Source organism: Moschus berezovskii, chromosome 21 (genome assembly GCF_049115385.1).
Source record: "Moschus berezovskii isolate FMDL1 chromosome 21, NW_MosBer_1.0, whole genome shotgun sequence".
In the NCBI taxonomy this organism is placed as follows: Eukaryota; Metazoa; Chordata; class Mammalia; order Artiodactyla; family Moschidae; genus Moschus; species Moschus berezovskii.
In genome coordinates, this window is record NC_142480.1 from 43,593,382 (window position 1) to 43,606,650 (window position 13,269).

The 13,269-nt window shown below is 46.4% G+C and overlaps 1 protein-coding gene across 3 annotated transcripts in view; it reads right to left on the reverse strand.

The window, feature by feature from the left end:
- ARNT2 (aryl hydrocarbon receptor nuclear translocator 2) overlaps positions 1-13,269 on the reverse strand; it is a 187,417-nt gene that overhangs the window by 150,240 nt on the left and 23,908 nt on the right. The window lies entirely within an intron of this gene.

Here is a 13,269-nt window from a genome sequence, read left to right on the forward strand (position 1 = left end):
TTTTTCCAGTAGGGATGTGTGGATGTGAGAACTGGACCATAAAGAAGGCTGAGCGCCGAAGAACTGATGCTTTTGAGTTGTGGTGCCAGAGAAGACTCTTGAGAGTCCCTTGGACTGCAAGGAGATCAAACCAATTAGTCCTAAAGGAAATAAACCCTGAATATTCATTGGGAGGACTGATGCTGAAGCTGAAACTCCAATACTTTGGCCACATGATGTGAACTCATTAGAAAGACCCTGATGCTGAGAAAGATTGGGGGCAGAAGGAGAAGGGGGCAACAGAGGATGAGATGGTTGGATGGCATCATCGACTCAATGCACATGAGTTTGAGCAAGCTCCGAGAGATAGTGAAGGACAGGGAAGCCTGGCGTGCTGCAGTCGCTGGGGTCACAAAGAGTCAGACACAACTTAGAGACTGAACAACAGGCTGCATGGTAAGCCAGTGATGGCGGCTCTCTACAGCCAGGCCTTCCGAGGCAGAAATACTAATTTAAAGGATAAGTAGGTCTGTCATTAGATGAGAGTGCCTTCCCTGTGCTTCATTACCATAATATATTATTTCTTACAAGCTAGAAACTTTTGGAAGCTTGTTAAGCCAATGATCAGCATTCTACATTTCAAAGAAATCACAGTTAAAGAATTTCTCCTTCCCACTTTGTGGCAAGTTCGTGAACTCAGACGCCCTGTCCTCAGACCATTAAATGGCAAGAGCAATCCTCCAGTGGCCTCTCTGATCCTGTTTATTGCTCTTGGGAATGACTTGCACAGGGCTCGATTTTCTCAGCCCGACTCTTATCCAAGGCAGAAGGGAAGCAAGTCTACAAAAATGTATTTCAGAAAGATAGTCTGGGATAAATATGAAAATCTGAACCCTTGTTAGTAAAGGAATGCTGGTGATGCTCAGAAGTTACAGCTCTCTGCCTCCTCCCAAAAACCACAGAGGCATCTGATCCTCAGTTATGTCCAAAGATATTGTACTTAATAAACATATTCTAAGGTCAACTTGAACTGCTGCTGCTGCTGCTAACTCACTTCAGTTGTGTCCGACTCTGTGTGACCCCATAGACAGAAGCCCACCAGGCTCCCCCGTCCCTGGGATTCTCCAGGCAAGAACAGTGGAGTGGGTTGCCATTTCCTTCTCCAATGTGTGAAACTGAAAAGTGAAAGTGAAGTCGCTCAGTTGTGTCCGACCCCTAGCGACCCCATGGACTGCAGCCCACCAGGCTCCTCCATCCATGGGATTTTCCAGGCAAGAGTACTGGAGTGGCTTGCCATTGCCTTCTCCGCAACTTGAACTAGTCCCCTCGAAACTTCTGAAGAAGAATCTTACAGCCCTAACAGACATAATCGTAACTTAGCTACTCCTCTATATTCACAAAAATTTGAGAGCTATCAGGTTTTTCTTTCAACTAATGTAATCCTCTGCACCGTAGACAGTGACTGTACTGTATTTGTGACAGCTAGGCAGTACGACCAGCAATGACCTCATAATCTGACATCTGCCTGCTTCTGGTAAGAAATTTTATTTTTCCTGAAATGGAGGCTAAACCATGTTAAGTCCATTAAGGCCTCAAACTGAAGGCTGAGTTAGTGCCCGAGAAAACACGGGCAAAAACAAAAGTCACCACTTCCCAAAGTAAGTCCCACAGAACATCAGGCCCTTAAGATTTTCCAAGAAAAGCGTTCCGTGGCCAAACGGGCGAGGAAAAAGCCACACACTTATTCCCTTCTCCGAGATTCCAATGTCCACTGAAAATAGACTGAGAAGTCCTAACAGGAGGACATTTATTTAACTGTGACTATCCCAGGATACCATAAAGGTGTCTAATTAATGTTTATCAATTAATGAATTAATTTGGGGGCCACACTGGGTCTTCACTGCTGCTCACAGGCTTCCTCCAGTTGTAGCGAGCAGGGGCTACCCTCCGTTGCGGCGTGCGGGCTTCTCACGGCAGAGGCTTCTCTTGTTGCAGAGCGTAGGCTCCAAGGTGCGTGGGCTCAGTAGTTGTGGCACATGGGCTTAGTTGCTCTGCTGCATGTGGGATCTTCCTAGATCAGGGATCGAACCCATGCAGGATCCCCTGTATTGGCAGGCAGATTCTTAACCACTGAACTACTAGGGAAGTCCATGTGGAGACTCCTAAAATGCATTTTCTGAACAAATAATGTTTCACGTGACTCTAGTTTTTTAAAGTCAACTACCTCGTTCCTGCCTTTGAACTAAGGATATGTCAAGCTGTGAGATCTTCACCCGTGTCTGCAGACTTGGAAAGGCCCACCTGAAGTCACTTTCTGGCTCAGAGGTTGGCGGGGAGGAGGAAAACGGAAGACAATGTGCAGTTAGGAAAGAAGATGATATCTGTCCCATTTTATATGGGGAAAACAAAGTTGTGGACTGTAATGCTCCACAGAAACCCTATCTATGGGGCCAGCGTTGAGGAGTTTGGAAAGTCCAGTCTTTTCCTCAGAGAGATGAAGGACGCAAGGAAAGAGAGATTCAGTGACTTGCCCAGGTGCGCCCCCTGGACCAGGGGCCAGGCCACGGGGTGGGCCCAGACTTGCTGTCATCTTATTCTGCGTGACCATGTCCCATGATTAAGTTTCATCCGCCCAGAAGAAGGGCCAGTGAGGACAGGCCCACAACCAGCTTGCCTCCATCAACGCCCACGGGGTATATTCTTGTGCTCTCCCGGCTTGGTGCAAGATGCCAAATGTAAGTTGGCATGTAGACACAAGTAGTTTCTACCATGGAGAAACCGTATGCTTCATGAAGGTCACCTGACAGATACACTAAGCCAGCTGCAATCTTTACATGTGACATGAGTGTGTCAAAAAGCCAGAGCACGGTGGCTTTAAGGGGAGAGGAGCAAGGGAGCAAATACATTAACAATTTGAAGACTGAGAGGCACAAACACATCCCCAGCAAAGAGGGCTACCCAAACAATACAGATGGATGTCGGCTCACCATCCACAGTGGCCAAAACTACCCGCTCCCCAACTCGAGAAGCATTTCTTTTTTAATTAGTTTTTATTGGAATGTAGTTGTTTTACAATATTGTTAAGTTTCTGCTTCAAAGCAAACTGAATCACTTATTTGTACACACATAGCCCCTCTGTTTCAGATTTCTTTCTCATTTTCAAGAAGCATTTTGAAGAAAACGTGGCTCATTCTAGTTCTACTTTTCTCTTGTAAATTGCATTTGTATATCTTTTTTAATTTTATGTTTATTTTTTAGATTGAAGGATAACTGCTTCACAATGTTGCATTAGTTTCTGCTGTACAATGAAGTGAATCAGCCACAGGTATACATATATCCCCTCCCTCTTGGACCCCACCCCCACCCCACCACCGGCATTCATCTATCTTGTATCCATTTCTCTTCCAAGTTTCAGATGTTCTTTCTCATCTAGTTGTAAGATGCTTTTTATGACAGATACTGAAGCTTCGCCAAATTTTCTGAAAATACTTGAAAATCTTTCTCCTATTCGTCGCTTGCTTTTTTAGGTTGAAAGATTTTTTAACACTAGATAAAGCCTTAAGAGGTAGAGTTTTAAGATGTATTGGTCAGCTCCAGTTGCCATAACAAAAGACCATACATTGAGTGGCCTGAACAAAAGAAATGTATTTCCTCACAGTCTGGAGGATGGGAAGTCCAAGATGAAGGTGCCAGCCAAATTGGTTGCAATAAGAACCCTCTTGCTGGATTACAGACTGCCACCTTCCCTCCATGTCGTCACATTTTCTCTTCTTATAAGACTACCATTCCTAGGGTACTAGACTCATGACCTCATAATCTCATTTAACCTTAACTACCTGCCATAAGCTCTATCTTCAAAACAGTCAACTGGGGTGTTAAGGCTTCAAAAAACGAATTTTGGGAAGATACAATTCAGTCCACAGCAGAAGAAAAGATCAATTGTCCTAACCTCATTTATTCTAGCCCTTCCTTTTCCCCATAAGTTGTTTTTTTTTTTTAAATAATGACTAACTTCTTTAACACTTTTATTCTATTAACTTATTGATTTGGCTGCTTCAGGTCTTAGTTGCAGCATATGGGATCTAGAGAGTTGCAGCATGCGAACTCTTACTTGTGGCATGTAGGGTCTAGCTCCCTGACCAGGAATCAAACCTGGGCCCCCTGCATTGGGAACTCAAAGTCTTAGCCACTGGACCACCAGGGAAGTCCCAGCATTCAGTTTATTTCTACTTTATGATGTTACTATGATGTGATATTGTATTGTGTATTATGATCATTGCTACTAATGTGAATGAGATCACCTTTCCCAGATATTTTCTGATTGGTTAGTAGCTATGAAGACAATTGTGCTGCACTAACTCTTCACAAGTGATGTCAACTGATTTGACCAGCAGCTAAGATAGGTGCTGCCCTCCCCTCCCTTGCTGTTCTGTGTACGTATTATCCTTTCAAAATCTGAATTCCTGGATAAAGAGTTTCTAGGGCCATTGCCATGTGTCCTGCCATTTCACCAAATTTTTAAATTTGCTCTAATAATTTGTCATTAAGTCTTATGAATTTTCTAATTTTACCAAGCCTATGGGCTACAAATAATACTGTTTTCTCACTTCAAATAGTTAAATGTTTGATTTCAAGTCTTACTTCATTGGCCAGAGTTTCCAAGATATTTGATAATAATGACCAGTAAGTGGGAATAGAAAGGCCATGGGGTTCTGCAATGAAACATATCTGGTTTCAAATTACAACCCAAAAACTTCTTAATAATAATCTACTTTAAAGGATCACTTGAAAAATTAAGGATAATGTTTATAAAGAGGCTCAAACAGTGTCTGGGAAGGGAAAAAACTCTCAAGCAGCAATGATTAAAATGAACATGATTATGGTGATGGTAAGTAAACTTGCTTGGTCCTTGAATATAATTGTGGGTTTAAGACAAATACACTTTACGACGTCAAGGAAATCTGCTGCTGTTCCTATTTCTTAACTGATTCATGGAATGGATGTCTCATTTTACCAAATATCATTGTGGTAACTAACATATTGTTTTAGATACCAAACAAACCAAGAGAAATATGCAATCGATGAGACCAAAATTCACTTGAAAGGTTAAATTTTTCTCTAACGTCTTTTAAAAATCACTCTTAATACATTCAAATAAAAATATAAAAAATACATCTCTCTCATCTATAACCTACATCCATATCTACCAACTGATCCGCTGTCAGTCTTCTTTGAATAAGCGACTGCTGCTGCTGCTGCTGCTGCTAAGTCACTTCAGTCATGTCCGACTCTGTGCGACCCCATAGATGGCAGCCCACCAGGCTCCCTCATCCCTGGGATTCTCCAGGCAAGAACACTGGAATGGGTTGCCATTGCCTTCTCCAATGCATGACAGTGAAAAGTGAAAGTGAAGTCGCTCAGTCGTGTCCAACTCCTAGCAACCCTATGGACTGCAGCCGACCAGGTTCCTCTGTCCATGGGATTTTCCAGGCAAGAGTACTGGAGTGGGTTGCCATTGCCTTCTCCAGGATAAGCGACTACCTGCTCCCTAAACCTGGCAACTTCTCCATATGATTTGAATATAAGTTAGCAAAGCTCCTAGGACATCCATCCAGTAAAAGTGGGCAAAGAAAGTTCACTCACCTGGTGTCAGAGGTGAGGGTCTCCAAGGCAGAGCATGGTTTTAAGTGGAATAGAAAATGCTACTCAATTAGATGGAAAGTAGTCCTGTGAGTACACTATTGATGTGCAGGGTTTCTGAATTTCACTTCAAAAGGAAGTAAAGTGGAACCCTGACTATAGCACTGGGCAGAGAGGAAATAGCATCAGATACCACAGTCATACCCTGGGGTGTGCATGAACACAGCCTCTGTGTAGGAGGACTTGGCAGTATGTATCACGAGACATCAAATTACCCATGCCTCGCAAGGGCTTCCCTGGTGGCTCAGCGGTAAAGAACCTGCCTACAATGCAGGAACCACAGGAGTATGAGGATTCCATCTCCGGGTCCAGAAGATCCCCTGGAGGAGGGCATGGCAACTCACTCCTGTGTGCTTGCCTGGAGAATCCCATGGACAGAGGAGCCTGGTGGGCTACAGTCCATGGGGTCTCAAAGAGTAAGACACGACTGAAGCAACTGAGCATGCATGCACAAGAGAATGCCGGGTGTGTGTGTGTGTGTGTGTGTGTACTTGCTATATGTGCAGAAAAAGACTGGAAGGCAGATACAAGTACACCAATGTGTTAAACTTGGCTATTTTTGTTGTGGGAATTATAGGTGGGTTGTATTTTCTCCTAAAAGCTCTTTTTATTTTTGATTATACTAGAATTTTTTCCCCAAATAACTTGTGCTAATTTAACATTAATCAAATGATGTGCTAATTTAATGACCACAAATAGAGAAATAAATACTTTTAAAGGGTTTCACTGTAAGACACATTCGAAAGCATATACAGCTGGAGAGCTAGAAGCAGTGAACGAATGAGTCAAAGGAAGAGGATGACTTTTTAATAAAAAGAGTGTCCAACAATGGAATGGGCTGGCTTAATGATGATGATAAACATCAACATATATACACTTACTCGGGGCTTCCCTGGTGGCTCAGATGGTAAAGCATCTGCCTGCAATGCAGGAGAGCCGGGTTCAATCCCTGGATCGGGAAGATCCCCTGGAGGAGGCAATGGCAACCCACTCCAGTACTCTTGCCTGGAACATCCCATGGATGGAGGACCCTGGTAGGCTACAGTCCATGGGGTCGCAAAGAGTTAGACACGACTGAGCAACTTCACTTTCACTTTGTATAAAATCAGTAACTAACGAGAACCTACCGTACAGTGCAGGAAGCTACTCAGGGCTCTATGGTGACCAAAAAGGGAAGGAAATCCAAAAAGGAGGGGCTAAATGTATACCTAAAGCTAATAGGTATAGATTTACCTAAAAGATTTAACATTAGGTGCTCACTCTGTTCTAATCTCTTCACATGAGCTTTACATCCAACCTACAAGAGAGGCATAAATCAGCCCATTTTACAGATGAGGGAGCTGGCGCAGAGAGAAGTCACTGCCATGCCCCGGCCACAGGGCTGTGAAGGGGGGTAGTGAACTCTCATGGGTCAGTCCCACCCCTGCAGGGCCACCGCCTCCTCAAGGGGCCCAGGCAGAGGGTGGGCAGCCAGCAGACCCTTTCCCAGGTAGGGGAGAGAGGGCAACAGGAGTCATTGTAACATCCAGACTCTAAATCATAGATCCAGGCGGACGTTGCATGACATGCAGAAAGTGTCCATGCTTTGGGGTCACTCTGCGGCCACAGGCAAATTATGGATCATCCCCGAAGCTACAGACTCCTCATCTATAAATAATGAAAATGCCCACATTATCCACAGTTACTGTGGGGCTTAAGGAAGATCCCTTACGTCAGATACCTGGCAGAAGGTATGGTCCCTCTTCTCCTCTTACTTGCCCCCAAGACAAGAATGCTTTTTAAAGTAGATATTAAGTGTGCGTGTCTGTACTTTTCCATAACCCTTGAGCAAAATTTAGCTTCTCTATGCCTCAGTCTTCTGTCTAGAAAATGGCCATAATAATAAGCAGTAAATTCCTCATGACATTGCTATGAGGATTAAAAAAGCTAATATCTGTAAAGCACTTAGCATGATGTCTGGAACACAAAAGGACGTCAAAACATTTGCTAAGTAACACACACATGCACACGCTCAGTTGCTCAGTTGTGTCTGACTCTTTGCGACCTCATGGATGGTAGCCCACCTGGCTCCTCTGTCCATGGGATTTCCCAGGCAAGAATACTGGAGTGGGTTGCCATTTCTTCCTTCTCCAGGGGATCTTCCCGGACCAGGGATCAAACCCACATCTCCTGTGCTGGCAGGCGGATTCCATATCACTAGCGCCACTTGGGAAGCATAGACACTAACAAAACTTAGTATAATTTCTTTCTGTAAGGAATTAGATCACTTCTGCAATTTGGTTTTTTTGGCTGTGTCTCACAGGAGTGCAGGAAAGGGGCCAGTGGGCCACAGAAGGGAGTTGGCCATACGATTGACTCCTCTGCAGCCTCCATGCAAAATGTCTCCAGGGTGATGCCCGTGCAAAGGTAGGCCAAGCGGGGCTGCTACAGCCCAGGGAGCCTGAGCTGGGATTCTTGTCCTTCACTGACCTCACACCAGCTCCCTACCCAGAGTTCTGCCTTTAACCTGGCTGGCCTGCCCCATACCCCAGCAGACAGGTCAGCAGACAGGCCCTGAGAGTGCGTCCACTGTCTGCCCCAACCTCCACTCTCCCAAGGTCCCTGCAGGACTTCACCCACGCACACTCTCCACCCTGAAGCAATGTGGACACGACCCCCTCCTGGTGACGCCATGCTCTCATCCATGAGAGCCTCACCTGAAGAAGTGCACATGCCCGCATCACAGCCCTGGGATCCCACAGCCCTACACAGCTCTACTCTGCCTTCAGAGGGTTCACACAGCCCAGCAGGGGAGCCCAGCAATCCTGCGTGAACCATCTACATCCTTTCCGCTCTGGTTTTCTTTGGGTGTCCCGAGCGGGCACCGGCAAAGGAATTCCACTGAGAGGTGTGTGGAGGTCATGGTCAGCACCTTGGAAAAAAAAAAACAACAGAGTCTTGGGACTTCCCTGCTGAACGTCCAGGGTAGTGGCTAAGATTCCAGACTCCCAGTGCAGGGGCCCAGGTTCCATCCCTTGTCGGGGAACTAGATCCCATGTGCTGCAACTAAGAGTTCACAGGCCACAGCTAAAGATCCAAGTGCCACAACTAAAACCCGGTGCGGCCAAATAAACAATATTTTTTTAAAAATAAACAGATAATGTAACCAGGGTAGGAGTAGTGAAAACTTTTTTCCTCCTCCTGGACATGGAGAGAAAACTAAAGATCCTGCATGCCGCAACAAAGACCCGGTGCAGTCAGATATATGAATAAATAAATGTTAAAATGGAGAGGCTTGAGTGCCACAGAAACATGAACGCATCCTACTGACCCAAACACCACATGTCAAAATGCAAATCGACCCTAAAAGCAGATGAAGAACTCGTCAGAGTAAGAGTTATCACACGGGGCAAAGTCACTGCTCCCCGTCGCAACCCCCTCAGGATCTCCTCACCCCCCGTCTCCTTTCAACCCCGCTCCATCCGGCCTGTGTCTCTGTCACCCTGCTAGGGAGCTGCCATCATCATGGGGTCTCGTCTCCACCCCTGCCCTTCTCTGCGGGGTGCGGCTGCCCACTCTGTCACCAGACTCTCCCGGTTGCCAGGGGCCGCATCCTCTCCCTGCAACCTCGCAGAGCCCTCCTCCTCCTCTCCTCAGCCAGCTCCCCCTCCTCGAGGCCTCCAGGCACTGACACACCCCTCTGCTCTGTTCTCTCGCCAGGTGAACTCACACATGCACTGGCATCAATCCCGTTTCTTCAATGACAATTCCCAAACCCAGCCATCAAGTCCTGCTGTCACGTCCTCACGGTCCCTCTGTCCCCTGGGTTCTGCTGCTGGCCTGTCGCAGGGCCTCCTCCCTTGGTCTTTGTGCTTCTATTCTCCCCTTTCATCATTCACAGGGGAGTTGGAGCTGACCAGTCCAGCCTTTGCGTCTTTCTATCCCCTAGCAGTTTCTCTCTGCTCTCAGCACAAATGTGGAACTCCCAGCCAGTCCCTGGGTGGTCAGACTGCCGTCCACCTATCCTGCCCACCTCTTGAGCTCTGGCCACCCTGCCCCATCGGTTTTACGAACACACCACATTTCCCTCCCACCTCAGGGCCTTTGCATGCGCTGTGTCCTGTGGCCAGAAAGTTCTCTCTTCTCTCTTCACCAAGCTAACTCCGAACACTCATTTAGATTCAGTTCAAACATCACTTTTCCAAGGAAGCTTGTCCTCGGCCAGTCCCTGCCCCTCCCATTCTAGGTCTGGTCCCTGGTGATTCATTCTTCTTGTACCTGCACTTGTCCTGTGAATGAATGAAGGTCACGATGGTCCAGGTGAAAGATGACAGAGCCTGAATGATGGAGCCGCCAAGAGGGCGTTCAGCAGGAAGGAGATGGTGTCAATGCCTCAGAATACATGATGTGTCATCGTCAGAGCCCAGAAAGGAAGATTCTAAAAAGCCTTGGTCACCTGATCCTCCTACACTGAGACTGCACGGGGCAAAAAAATTCTGGAGGAGGAAGGAAAATGTAGTTGGTTCAGTCGCATATTTACATCAACCACTCCATGCACTTGATATGTGGGGACTCTGGAGAAAAGTGGCGACATGAGCATTTACACCTTCCTCTGCACTCTTAAAAAGGCACATATTTCTAGTTTTGGCTTCATTGCCATGAGACTCAGTTTCCCCATCTATTCTTCAACTAAGAAATGGGGTTAATCAGGACATCCCTTCTTTATGCAGAAGCTGCTGTAAGAAAACAGGGCCTGTATCCACTACAAACAGCATTTGCAAAGCTCTGATTTTGAGCCAAGAACTGTGCTTCAAGTGGGAGAGCTGGAGAAGAAAAGACTCCATCCTGCCACTGACAAGTTCAGTCCTGAGTGTGACGACACATAGCCAGGTAATTTCACACTGAGAGCTGTGAGTTGTGCAAAAGACTGGACCCTGGGTGGTGGGAATGACTGGGGAGATCCAAGAAGGCTTCCTGGAGGAGGTTCCACCCACGCTATCCTGGCCAAGGACTGTAAATGTTTCGGGAAGGAATGAAGCATGGTGTGAAAGATGCCCTTTTCCCAAATGGACTCCTTCGACTGCCCCATAATTTCTGACATAATTTCTGAGCAGACTCACTCACACCCCTGCTTTGAGGGGCATGCCCTCTTGTTCATGGCCTTTCAGGTATTTTCTCCCAAATGCAACTCCCAACAGGGTCTAGAGTGAAACCCCCACCTCAGATGAAACCCTCCGGCATAGCTCCTTGCTCAGGATCTCTGGTCGTAACCAATGACAAATGCACAAACAGACACGCATAGCTCTATCCAGAGCAACCCCACCCCAAATGCCAATATCCATCCCCCCACCCCAGGAAACTCTGTTCCCTGTTACACACAGGGATGGAATGACTCTCTGCCCGCCCTTACCCAAAGTTGCAGGTTTTCAGCTCATTTCAACATCAGCACAAGCTGAGGCTTTTGAAAGCTTCACCATAACACAGAACACAGAGCTGGCTTACGATGCAGCATCTAGCTAAGGACTATTTCACATTTCAAATGCAGAGGCGGTGTACAGAATTTCTAAAACACAGTATAGGCAGCGAAAACCTGGGGGAAAATGTAAAACTTGAGAGCATTACAGATGAAAAGAACGTGAGGAAATGGAAAAACATTCTGTTTCCTCTCCCCCCACTACTATTTCATATGAATCTAAATAAGGAAAAATATCCCTTGATTGTCACATTGCAAAAAAAAAGATTAATGACATGCAAACTTTCACAATACAACAATGTAATATTTTAATAACCATTCAAATAAGCAAAAACCCAAAAGGGTTCCCCCCATGATTGGAAGGGAGTGAGGGGCAGCTAACCAAAGAAAAATGCTCTCCCCACTATTCATCTCTCTTAGAACAATTTACTTTTGAAGGAAAGCACATCAAATATCACAGCCATACCTTTACAGAGGGATTAAACAAAGATCTTTCTTCCTTGTGACCAACACCTTCTTGGGAGAATCTGTTATCCGTGTAGAAGAAATGTCAGAAAGCTCTGGGAGGAAATGAGCTACATTTGTATTCTGCTCAGAAAATGTCATCACAGATCTGTTTACCTTAACTGTGGACCATGATTCAGCTGGGACAACTGTCTTGCATACTGATCAATTTATTTGCAGCAAAATTTCTAATGTTAACTGCTTAGGTTCTGAAAAATTGGTGACTTGGATTTCTTGTGCAATCACAATCTATACTGAAAACTCTAGACTGTTATCAAAATATTTCAGTGAGAGATCAGAAAGGAGTACTCCTAGCAAGCAAGGGAGAAAGGGTCCCTTCCACTTCTGGAAGGAAGACAAGGCACAGGACTCCCAAAGATCCTCTGGAGGGTGGGATTTTTATAGCACAATGTAGAGAAAACAGGTTCTTCCCTGGTATCTCAGCTGGTAAAGAATCCATCTGCAATGCAGGAGACCCCGGTTCAATTCCTGGATTGGGAAGATCCCTTGGAGAAGGGATAGGCTACCTACTCCAGTGTTCTTGGGCTTCCCTGGTGGCTCAGATGGTAAAGAATCTGTTTGCAATGCAGGAGACCCCGGTTCAATTCCTGGATTGGGAAGATACCCTGGAGAAGGCATAGGCTACCTACTCCAGTGTTTTTGGGCTTCCCTGGTGGCTCAGATGGTAAAGAACTTCCCTGCAATGTGGGAGACCTGTTCTTGATCCCTGAGCTGGGGAGCTCCCCTAGAGGAGGGCATGGCAACCCACTCCAGTATTCTTGCCTGAAGAATCCCCATGGACAGAAAAGCTTGGCAGGCTACAGTCCATGGGATCACAAAGAGTCAGGCACGACTGAGTGACTAAGCACAGTGCAACATAGAAAAGGGACTTACTTCCCTTGCAGTTCAGTGGTTAAAACTGCACTTCCAATGCATGGGGCATGGATTCGATCCCTGGTCCAGGATGATTCTGCAGGCCTCAAGATGTGGCCAACAAAACAAAACAAAACAAAAACAATGTCCAGAAAATCCATTAGACTGAGAGGCAAGGGACTCTAACTCCAAGTCCTTTCTAGACTTTAACCTGTTGTACATCCTCTGTAAGGCAGCCTTCATCCACAAACAGGCAGTAGTGTGGGGGTAGGGGGGAGGTGCTCTCTGCAACAGGGCAGGAGGTGCTGGACAGGGTAAGAGATGGCCAACTGACCCAGGAGAAGAAGAAGAGGCCAGTCCTGCCTCCATCAGCTGATGCCTCCCACCTGGACATGGAGCCCTGGCTGCAGGCCTGAGTCACTTCTTGCTGGCAGGCAGGTTTGATGTTAGGGAACTGGAACCATTCCCAAGGCAGCCTTGGGAGATGGCCTCCCATCTCAGCTAATGATGCTTCTTATGCAGAGCCCTGCTCCCTGGCCCGCCTGGGCCGTGCTGCGCCCTTTGGAATGCAGACATTGCACCAGAGTCTACTAGTCCACTTGTATTGTTGCTCTGTCCAAGACTACCTTGAACTTTATAAAAAGGGCAAAACCCAGAGCCCCAGGGAGAAGATAGGTAACCAAGAACGGCAGAAGAAGAAAGGTCGGGAGGTCACTGGTTAGGTAACGACTCTAGAGGAAGCCAGTTAAGTGTGAACTCGG